The 11,052-nt window shown below is 40.8% G+C and overlaps 1 protein-coding gene across 2 annotated transcripts in view; it reads right to left on the bottom strand.

Annotated features, from left to right (window-relative positions):
- LOC308101073 (protein FAM53B-like) overlaps window positions 1–9,655 on the bottom strand; it is a 29,509-nt gene extending 19,854 nt beyond the window's left edge. Inside the window, exon 1 of one of the 2 annotated variants that reach the window (XM_080450387.1) lies at window positions 9,518–9,655. The gene's annotated coding sequence lies outside the window, so the exon portion shown is untranslated. The remainder of the gene's footprint in view (window positions 1–9,517) is intronic. The other variant, XM_080450388.1, reaches the window with a different exon arrangement.
- Window positions 9,656–11,052: the final 1,397 nt, after the last annotated feature.

The raw sequence follows: 11,052 nt of genomic DNA on the forward strand, positions 1-11,052 counted from the left end.
ACAGAATGAAAAGTGGGAGGAGGAGGAAATAAAACTGGATGAACTTCAAACACACCTTTGAAGAGAACACACCAAGTTTACGCCGATGTAGTGATTCATAATGATAATGGCCCTCCCTTTGCCTTGTTAGTAATATGGAGCACTTCTACGCATCCACACTTCCCTATAGGGTGGTGCTTCCCCTGTGGTCACATGTTGCTGCTCTATCTGGGTGAATGTACAACCCTGACTTCATTAGCAAACACATGATGAGCAAAGAAAACAGAAGAAATACACAAGGCCTTGTGAAAACTACTTTACTTGATACTATGATACTACATGGCCAAATCCATATTTCACTTAAGGGAGGAACGAGCTAAACCAGGCCAACACAAATGCCATACCAATTTCACAGCCACATTTTCAAGTATGCTGCAATATATCAACGCAATATGAGGTGTGCTTGGCCTAGGCTTGCCAACAATATTACAGTATATCCTTAAATGAGATGGGTTTTTAAGACGATATCTCTGCGATCATACAATTTGCTGTCAAATAGTCACAGCACCTAACAATGCATCATGCATGATTCTTGAATAAGCTATAGATTATGGCAGAATGGGGTTTCCCAACTGTTCCCATGGGGCCACCTTTTGTCCAAATGACTTCACAACAACAGGTGTTAAGCTTACATTCTTGCTGTGAGTTCAACGCGTGGTCAGACTAAACCAGGTACACAAAACAGAGGTTAAAGCTGACACTTCTAGATGTGAAAAAGGAAGACCTAACCCCACAATAAAGAATAATGTCAGGACAGCTCATCATTTCCTTATCAGTTGGGTGTTTAGTGTTAAGACATTGGACACATGAACAAAGACTGTTTGCCAAGCTCTGTTGCACGGTTACAGCCTGCAAAGCCAATACAGCACTCTCTGCACTTTGAGACGTCTTTAGGATCATGTCTGGGATGGTCCTAGTCTCAGCCCACCTCACTCTTAATAACTCAAGAGAGCAGGATCTGGATCAGAGAGTGTGTAATTATGAACACAGTAAAAAACTAAGTAAAAGTCCGGAATTCAAAATTTACTTGAGTAAAAGTACAAAAGTATTTGGTACTTTAAGTATTGGGTACTTTAAGTACCAAAAGCAGAAAGTTCTCATTATGCAAAATCTTTTGAAAATAGCAGATCTTCAAGCTCACAATGCGTCGCATCGCATCACTTGTAGATCTGCTATTTTCAAGGGGCCGAAATCACCTGTTTCCTAGGCTGTGTGTTTTCCCCTTCCTGTCGATTTCATTGGATATCATTGGTCATCTGACCAGTTTAATTGGATTTCATTGGATCAAATCGACAGGAAGTGGAAAACACACAGCCTAGGAAACAGGTGAATAGGGCCGAAGTGGTTAATGTTTTGTAATAATAATCAAAATCTACAAAGTAACTAGTAACTAAAGTTTTCAAATAATTGTAGTGGAGTAAAAGTACAATATTTGCCTCTGAGATGTAGAAGTAAAAGTACTGAAAACTAGACATACTCCAGTAAAGTAAAAATACCTCAAAATCTTGTACTTAAGTACAGTACCTGAGTAAATGTACTTAGTCACTTTACACCACTGCCTGGATCAGGTGTTTCAGTTTTAGTATAAGAAGGTATGAGGCCTCCTGCCCCCTGGGGTGACCCTCGCATGCCAGGACTCTCCATACATCAGGTACCCCACTAATTACACCCCCACCCCGCAGTCACTGCTTGCCTTTCCGCCTGCGGTTTCTCCCATTACCCATGAGTGCCTGTTCTGTTCTGTGCACACTAACCAGAGCCCTAATCCATCATGGATACATTACATGAGAGCCTCCAGAACAGACTAGGACAGCATAATCCCCCTCGCGGAGCTCCATCAGGGGACCGCTCCTATACTGTGCAAATAGGTGACGTTATATGGATTGTCACCACCAATCAACAGGCAGCGGATCAAGTGGCACTGCCCTCTGAGGCAGTTACATAATACCACAATTTCTCTGTCGTGGAGGTGCATGTGGGGTGTGTGTGTGTGTGTGTGTGTGTGTGTGTGTGTGTGTGTGTGTGTGTGTGTGTGTGTGTGTGTGTGTGTGTGTGTGTGTGTGTGTGTGTGTGTGTGTGTGTGTGTGTGTGTGTGTGTGTGTGTGTGTGTGTGTGTGTATGGGGGGGGGGCTTAGTGTCAGACAGACGGCTATAAAATTCATGGAGACTACCATATGGGCCCTTTAACTTAACTTCTCAGTATGTGTGTAGTGTGTAGTGCTGTTAAGGTCCATAATGCATTTTATATATCCATTCTGAATAGGTCTGTATATGATCTGCACCACTGCAGATCCTGTGAGCTTGAGAGTGGCTTCACCTCCTGTAGTTCCACATTTTCATTAGATCTCCCCTTTTATTTGCCCCGAATAATTTCATCTGCAGCCGAGGGATTCATTCCCGTGCGGGTATTCAGTTGGTCAGCCTGGTGCTGTTGTCGCAGGTGCGTGTATAACACATGTTGAATGATTCACACCCGACTCTAAAGAAGTAATTATATTAGAGGCCTGGAGCCTGGAGGCACAGTATGACAATTATCACTGTGACGATAGGGTTACCTCATGCACACAGGATTTTCAAGACATGCATATCTCTACTGTACCATTCAAGAATAATGAATTATGTCTAACTCAACACATTAAACCTAAGATTTGTGTGTGAGGTGTAAAGCCATCGTTGCATTGGTGGAACTTGGTGAGGCGGGCCAATAGATGACCATTTAGGGCTCTGACACAATGTGGAAAACAGGTTCTGGTAAATGTGACACATCTGTGCCATGTACATCAACAGAAACTTTCATTTCTCTTTTATGTTTCTGGGGGTGTAATACTGTAGCAGGACTAGGCATTAGGCTGGGCCTGCCCAGCCCAGAAGCCAGTCAAATCCTGTGTGATTCAGACAGGAGCTATGTGGTCTCGCCATGAACCCACTTCAACCCAGGTATCACTGAAGAAGCCATGCCAATGCAGCTGAGGAAAATAAAGTAAACAAAAAGAAATGCCAACCATTGTTGTTCATAACAGCATTCTTATGATGATACTGCACAATGAAAGACAAAACATGAGGTCATTCAGAACTATGGGGAACTCACTGTGCTGAAAGGCACTTTCCAGCACAGACGGGCATGCATGTGCATACACACAGTCACAGCGCGCACGCACGCACACGCGCGCACGCACGCACACACGCACACACGCACACACGCACGCACACACGCACACACACACACACACACACACACACACACACACACACACACACACACACACACACACACACACACACACACACACACACACACACACACACACACACACACACACACACACACACACACACACACACACAAGCTTTGCATGAAGCGCAGACAGAGATCACTTCAGTACAAGTCAGACAGTGTGAGTACGCCGGTTTATTTTGACTAGCAAATCTATGCAAGTGATGCTTTCTCTTTTTTCCTAGCTAAAAACCAAGACCCTGAGGGTGTAGTCAGTGTCACTCCCTTATGTGTGTATTAGAATCACAAACACTGGGAACAGGTTCAGTTTTTCTTTTCTTTTTTTGCTGTAGCGTGGAAACGTTGTATGTCCAAAAGAAGAAGAAAATAAAATGGTGCAACACGTTTTGAGCTTGTAATTCGGCTATTTCAACTACTTTTGTAGTATGGCATTATGTGAAAAAAACATAAAGAGTTGAAATATGGAGATACGAGGTTTTCTGCCCGACAGCAACGATATGACTCCTCACCATCATCAGCATATTGAAACTCCTCTTCCCTAACGCAGAAAACAAACGCCTCTGTGGGCAACAACGGCTGTCAATCATATCTCTATTCGAAACAGCACAGAAAATGAACATTAAGATTGGAGACTGGAGTATAACTGTTGGACTGGATTAAGATTAGAGACTGGAGTATAACTGTTGGACTGGATTAAGATTATAGACTGGAGTATAACTGTTGGACTGGATTAAGATTAGAGACTGGAGTATAACTGTTGGACTGGATTAAGATTATAGACTGGAGTATAACTGTTGGACTGGATTAAGATTATAGACTGGAGTATAACTGTTGGACTGGATTAAGATTAAGAGACTGGAGTATAACTGTTGGACTGGATTAAGATTAGAGACTGGAGTATAACTGTTGGACTGGATTAAGATTAGAGACCGGAGACCAGCCTCAACATCTACAATTCCAAGCACTTGGAATTGTAGATGTTGAGGGGGGGGTCCCCAGTTCAAATATGATTATTTTGGGGGTCCTGGGCCACTGTCTAAAATGGTTGAGAACCACTGTTTGGGGAAAAACTGCTCTATAGCCAGGTGACTTATTATCATCAGAGTTGTAAGAGCAGGAGGCAAGTGGAGAGAATATCACATAATAGAATAATAGAATATCATAACCAATGGGACGTATCAATGGAAGGATTGTGGGGATCTGTCCTACAGGCCTTTAAAAATCCTACAATGCTTTTCATCTCTAAACAGAGTCTGGTGCCTGTCTGGGGGGGGGGGTGTTGCTAGTGTATGAGAGAATGCCTTGTTTCGTTTCTTTGCAGCCACATGGTCTTTGGTTCTGTGGGTGTCAAAACATCAGACTTACAAATCATCGCTGTCGGGTGGAAACCTTTTATGTCCAAAACAAACCGTGTTCCAAAGGATCCAATGTACTTATCATTCAGTCACAGTCTCCTGTTAATACTTTTCATTGATTCAATATTTATATAAACCCACGGACAGACTTAACCACTTTCACTACTTTTGTGTGGCACTGTTAAATATGGAGCAACAGCGACAAAATGCATCATGATAATGAGGAATGGGTTATGTACAGTGGGACTAAACAGTATCTGAAAAATAATTATAATACACACGCGAGAATAAAATCACTAGAGTAGTTGTTTTGAATTGTCTGTGGAAATAAGCTTAGGCAGTGTGTGTAATTATGAACACAGGAAGGGGAAGCTTTTAAAAAAGAATAATGATGATCATAGAGGAACAGACACTCATGGCTAACAAGCCTTTTTTATGGTAGCTTTGCATAATGTCTTGTCCCAGATGCATCATGGGCCATGATTGGAGAAAGAGAGAATTTACACGTAAAGAGGAAGAAATGTGTTAGGCCCACTGTAAATGTACAGAAATACGCAACAGAGTTAATGATTCAGAAAAAGAAAGTGCCTAAGGTGTGTGTGTGTGTGGGGGGGGGGGGGGAGTTGTGACAAGAGAGAATGTCCCTATGCCTTGCACAGCACACAGGCATGCAGCTGCCCGCACTGTAAAATATTGACTGTTAATTTAACTCAGAGTGTACAAATTGATCATTTTTTTGTGCACTCTGAGTTAAATTACCACTGAGGATTTGTACGTGCACTCACAGAATGGAAGCCTAATCAGGCCTTGCGCCTACAACACAAAGGCCTTGCAGGTCTTACAAGCACACACAGGAGCACAGTGATCCTACTTAAAAATCAACTGGCCTTTAATTGCTTCCATAAATTATGGCTATCCCATGTCCACACCAAGTCCCTCTTGTCTGTGTAAAGGCTTGCTGTAGCAACCCCATGTAAATAAAGTAGCCCTCAAATAGGATAATTCTAGCATATCAAGTTCCTTTGTAATCAAAGTAGGAGGGAGAGTAAACATTAATTGCGACTGTGGCAGACAGGTGGAAATTGTAGCATGTCAGGCCAAAGACTTCCTGTTCATTCAGTTTTTGTTGTCTAATTATACTCAAATCACATTTTAAAATGTGTCTGAGTGTACAATAGAACTACACAAATAAACTTGCCCTACATTGCCTTAATGCCAGCAGATTTTAGAAAGCTATGCAATTATCCAGAAAGCAGTGCATTTGTAGGTAGAAACTAAGAAGATTTGGTAACAAAATCAAATTGTAATGCCATGTTGTGGTAACATTGCACTAGTGTTTTAGAAGTTAAAAGCATGACTTGGTGATTATCGTTTCAAATCTTCTTTCATCACCACCACCAGCAGAGCTAGAGAAAAAAATGCTAAGACCAGGTTTCTTTGGAACAATCAGCCCATACAGTATGTGAGCCGCCTATAGGTTATCTTTATCAACATCCTCTTTGTAATTAGATGCTACAGCTGGGAATTTGATTAAATATTTGCCTGACTTTCTGCTTGACTTGCAAGCTGAACTTCAACTGCACTTTGCATGTGGGAGTGCATTTGTTGCAAGGGCAATTTGGTGTGCTTTGCACCACATGAAGGATTCATAAATCTACTACTAGTACATGCTCTCCTCAGCCCAAGATTCTTGAAAGTTCTTGCCCATCCCTTTGGGTCAAGGACAACTTCTATTACTGTGACTGCAGGCAACAGCTCTAGGTAATTTGACTTCCCAGGAGCACAAATCAAAACCTCAAGGCACACCTGTATTCATATCCATACAAAATGGGATGAAGGAAGAGGATATCCCAGCAGTCTGCATACATTGTGTTCTATCTAGCTGACAAGTAATTTGTAAACCAGCTCACAGTATGCTCAGATAAGCCTATACTGTAAAGTCTATCCAGCAGGATGACCGTGTCAAAAGCTCACAACACGTGAGTTTGTAGACCTGTTTCGCTATTTTTGAAAATTTGTGAAAAAAACATGTTTTAATTAAATGACATGCCAAAAATAGGGACGGTATAGGGTTAAAGTGTGTGTGTGTGTGTGTGTGTGTGTGTGTGTGTGTGTGTGTGTGTGTGTGTGTGTGTGTGTGTGTGTGTGTGTGTGTGTGTGTGTGTGTGTGTGTGTGTGTGTGTGTGTGTGTGTGTGTGTGTGTGTGTGTGTGTGCGTGCGTGTGTGCGTGCGTGTGTGTGTGGGTGCATAATAATAATAATAATTATATATATATATATATATATATATATATATATATATATATATATATATATATATATATATATATATATATATATATATATATATATATATATATATATATATATATATATATATATATATAGGCTATTATGTTTTTTTATATTAGGGTATATCATTTGCGTCTGTATTGGGAAATGAGGACACACAAAGTACTAGTGAACTTATATTGCAATAAAAATGTGTGGATTGTCACAACCTCCCAAGGTGCACCTGGCCTTGACTCATATAGTCATGAACCACTGGTGGAGTGTACCAAACCACTCCAGTTCCCTCTGTTTTATTTAGTTTTGGTGCCCATAAAGATCAACCAACTCTCAACAACCAACAAAGGCAAAAATACATGCGTTACCATAACTAACTTCCTGACCCCTGAAGTAAAGGAAACAACACTCACAAGCCGGCAGTGTCTGTCAAGCCCGTACGATATGGTGTCGCTTGCTGAAAATAGCCAACCTACAGGCTCACTAGTCTAACAATGCACAATATTCAGGCTCTTTGCCCAAAAGCGTTCCATTTTCATGCACAGCTATGTAGTAATACCATACATGCCTACACATAATTATCAACATGGAATGAAAAATACATTTCGTAAGTTTTATTTACTTGCAAAGACAGGCATATTATAAATGGGTAAGCTCCATTTAAAGAATGTCAGTAAGTGGCCATATCTTCCACTGCATGCCGGGGGCAAAATGTCAAAACAATGTACAGACCAATGCATAATTCTTGCCAGCAGCTAACTCAGGCTCATGCATTTTATTTAGCTGGAAGCCAAACGTCTATAATGATGCCATTACTTTCAGGAGTGCACTGCTGGTCTATATTTTTGGCTCAGAATACAGAAACAAAAACAATGTGAGTCATAGTTGTACTTCTATCGAATAAGAATCCTCATCTGGTAAACCAAAAAATGCTGATTATGGATAGTAGTTCATCAAGATCATAAGTGATAATAAATGTGCTGCAGATATCATAGTGTGTGATAGGCTATTCCAATTGGGTTGAAAGAGAACGTGTGTGAGCGTGTGCATGTGTGTGTATGCGTGTGTGTGTGTATGCGTGTGTGTGTGTGTGTGTGTGTGTGGGGGGGGGGGGGGGGGGGTATAGGTCTTTGTGTCTTTAAGAGACTACACTCCACAAGTGTGTCAATGGGAGATAAGACAAACACACACTGTCCTCCATCTCAAACAGCATTGTTTATCATGAGTTTGAGCTGCAGTGACAGTCAGTATTGTAAATAATACCGGGGGGTATGTGTGTCCCTCTCTTTGAAACAGGTTATTGAGCAGCAGAACCCCTGCCCTGCATGAACAAGCACACAAGCTACTTCTATTCAACTTCTGCCCCTCTGCCGCAGGGAAGACATGATGCTACACAAAAAAAACTTAGAATGCAAATCAGGGTTGCCAGGCCAGGACTTTGGGCTTGTTTTTCTGTAAACCATAGCCGTTGCCTATATAGTCACTTCTTGTGGGCTTGTTTTCATAGGCCTGGTTGCTTGTTTCTCTGTACTGTGTAATAAACTAGTAGTAACTGCTTCTGTCAGCAAGACATTCACTGTAAGAGCAAAACCCCAGGTTTATAGACTGTAACACAACTTTGAATGAGCAGTGGTGTAGAAGTACTAAATTTGTTTCACTTAAGTCAAATTATCTAAGTATTATTATCTGCAATATAGAAATACTCTGTTACAAGTAAAATCCGGAATTCAAAATGTACTTGAGTAAAAGTACAAAAGTATTTGTAAAAGTAGGCTAAGTATTTGTAAAAGTAAGTACAATATTTGGATCCGAGATGTAGTGGAGTAGAAGTAAAAGTATTGGACATTGGAAATACTCATAGTAAAGTACAAAAACTTCAAAATTGTACTTGAGTACAGTATTTAAGTAAATGTACTTAGTTACTTTCCACCACTGTGAATGAGGCAATGCTATCCAGAATTACACAGGGGAAAACACCAAATGTGCTTTTTAGCGTGCATTCACAAAATACACAAACACAAATATTTTCCCAGTGCATAATCTAAGAACCATGTTGTCAGATCTAATCTTAGTTACATGCAAAAGAAACCATTAAAACTTCCACTCATACATTCAATAGCAGTGGTTCCCAAACAGTGGATCGGCACCCATTTGTGGGTCGCGGGTCCATTTTTATGGGTCGCGAGTAAATATCCCCTTTATTTTATTCATTTCCTACATAAAAAAAAAAAAAATCATTAATTTAAAACAAATTCTGACACTTTTCAAAAATAATTTCATAAATAAATGCCAAAAATCTAAGAAATGCCATACATTCGAAAACAAAATGTTTAAGAAGTAGTGAAAATAGCCGATCTACAAGCTCACAATGCGTCACTTCGCAAGGCGTTGTGAGCTTGTAGATCTGCTATTTTCACTAGTTTGGGTCACGGGGAGACATTACATTTCTCTTTTGGGTCTTGAGCTAAGAAGTTTGGGAACCAGTGTTCTACAGAATGTAACGTCAACTTTGAACAGTACAGACAAGAGTTATAACGATGATAAAGAAGGTGAACGAATGCCTTAATACGATCATATGCAATCTGAGCAGATCTCCAAACTACCTGGCCAGCAGAGAATCTTTCCGAAGTTTAAGTCATCTTCGATTTTCTCTGCAACAAAGGACCAGAAAATGAAGAGTGTTTCTCAAGGCTGGTGTGTCCACCGGTCCGCCGCTGTCAGCGTGAGACTGAACAACTGCATGCAGCCCAGAGGCTGCTGCTCCTCTAACTAGGTACACACCACAACCCATAGTTCGGAGGTATGGTGGCGCTGTGATTGGCTAGTTCGTTGTCAGGGAGACAACATTCTCCAAACGCGTGGCCTGGCCTGGACCATGTAGCCCGATGTAGCCTGGTAAACCCTCCCTCCGGAAATCTCATTTCCATTTGATTTCAGGAGTGATGGAAATGAGATTTCCGGAGGGAGGGTTTACCAGGCTATGGACCATGTGGTTCTCTCTCATATATTTAGGTATAGGTCTCACCCCTGACAAGATTTACAAGATTTGTGTTGTTAAAATGTTTCAAAAATGTTCCAATTGGTATGGGATCCCTGGTATGGGATATGCCTTAATACATTATAATTGCCCTCTATAATAAAATATCCATGCAAAAAGTCATCTTTTACTGAAGAGGGACAATGATGGGGGTCCACAGCGTAGCCTACGTATCTATTTGGTGGGTCCTTAAAAAGCAGATCTACCAGCTCACAACACTGCATCACGTGCTGGGGACCCCCCTATAACCTCCTCAGGGACCCCTTGGGGCCCCTGGACCCCACTTTGAGAACCACTGCCCTGGTCAGCTTTGAATCCTGTTTGTATATTTGTATAGGCCTACTGTATATGATACACTTTTCTCCACGACGTCGTTGAAGATTTGGGATACAACATAGGTAGCTATTATAAACAGTTATGTATCAGCAGCTGGGTGGACAAAGTATCCAACCCCAGTACTCAATTAAAGTCAATTAAAGTATACATAGGCCTACTCATGGTCAAATTTGACTCAACTACAAGTTAAAGTTTCTCAGTTAAAGTTTAAGTACTGGTGAACTTGCCTTTAAAGATAATAATTAATAAGTAAATGCTTTAAAAAAAATCTTCATTATTCAGAAGTACAAAATACATTATCTTTTTCATATCAATGCACTGCTAAAACATTTTTTGTGTGCAATTTTCAGAAACGTTTCAGAAATAGTGAAAATAGCAGATCTACAAGCTCACAGCACAGTGCAATTTTCTCGTTTCTGAAATAGTCCTTGGTATTCATAATGTATTTTTGGGTCCCTTCCTAGAAATGTGGAGTCATGCAAAAGCACAATATACATCTTTGAAATGTAGTGGAGTGAAAGTCAGAGTTTCCAAAGAAACATGTTAAGTTTTCAGATAGGCTACTCAAACAATACACTTAAGTGTAGTATGTAGGCTACTAACGTTGTAACATTGTAACTAATAGTTACCGCAACAACCAATTACAACCAATCACAGCGTGACAGTCCCTCCGAGCTATGGTATCAACTAACCCTTCTAACAATATCCGTGTACAGCCCAACCATTGCATGGGAGGGGGTGAATAGAATGTTGTGCATTTTTTTA

The sequence above is a fragment of the Gymnoscopelus braueri genome (genome assembly GCF_963280865.1).
Source record: "Gymnoscopelus braueri genome assembly, chromosome: 14".
Taxonomy (NCBI): Eukaryota; Metazoa; Chordata; class Actinopteri; order Myctophiformes; family Myctophidae; genus Gymnoscopelus; species Gymnoscopelus braueri.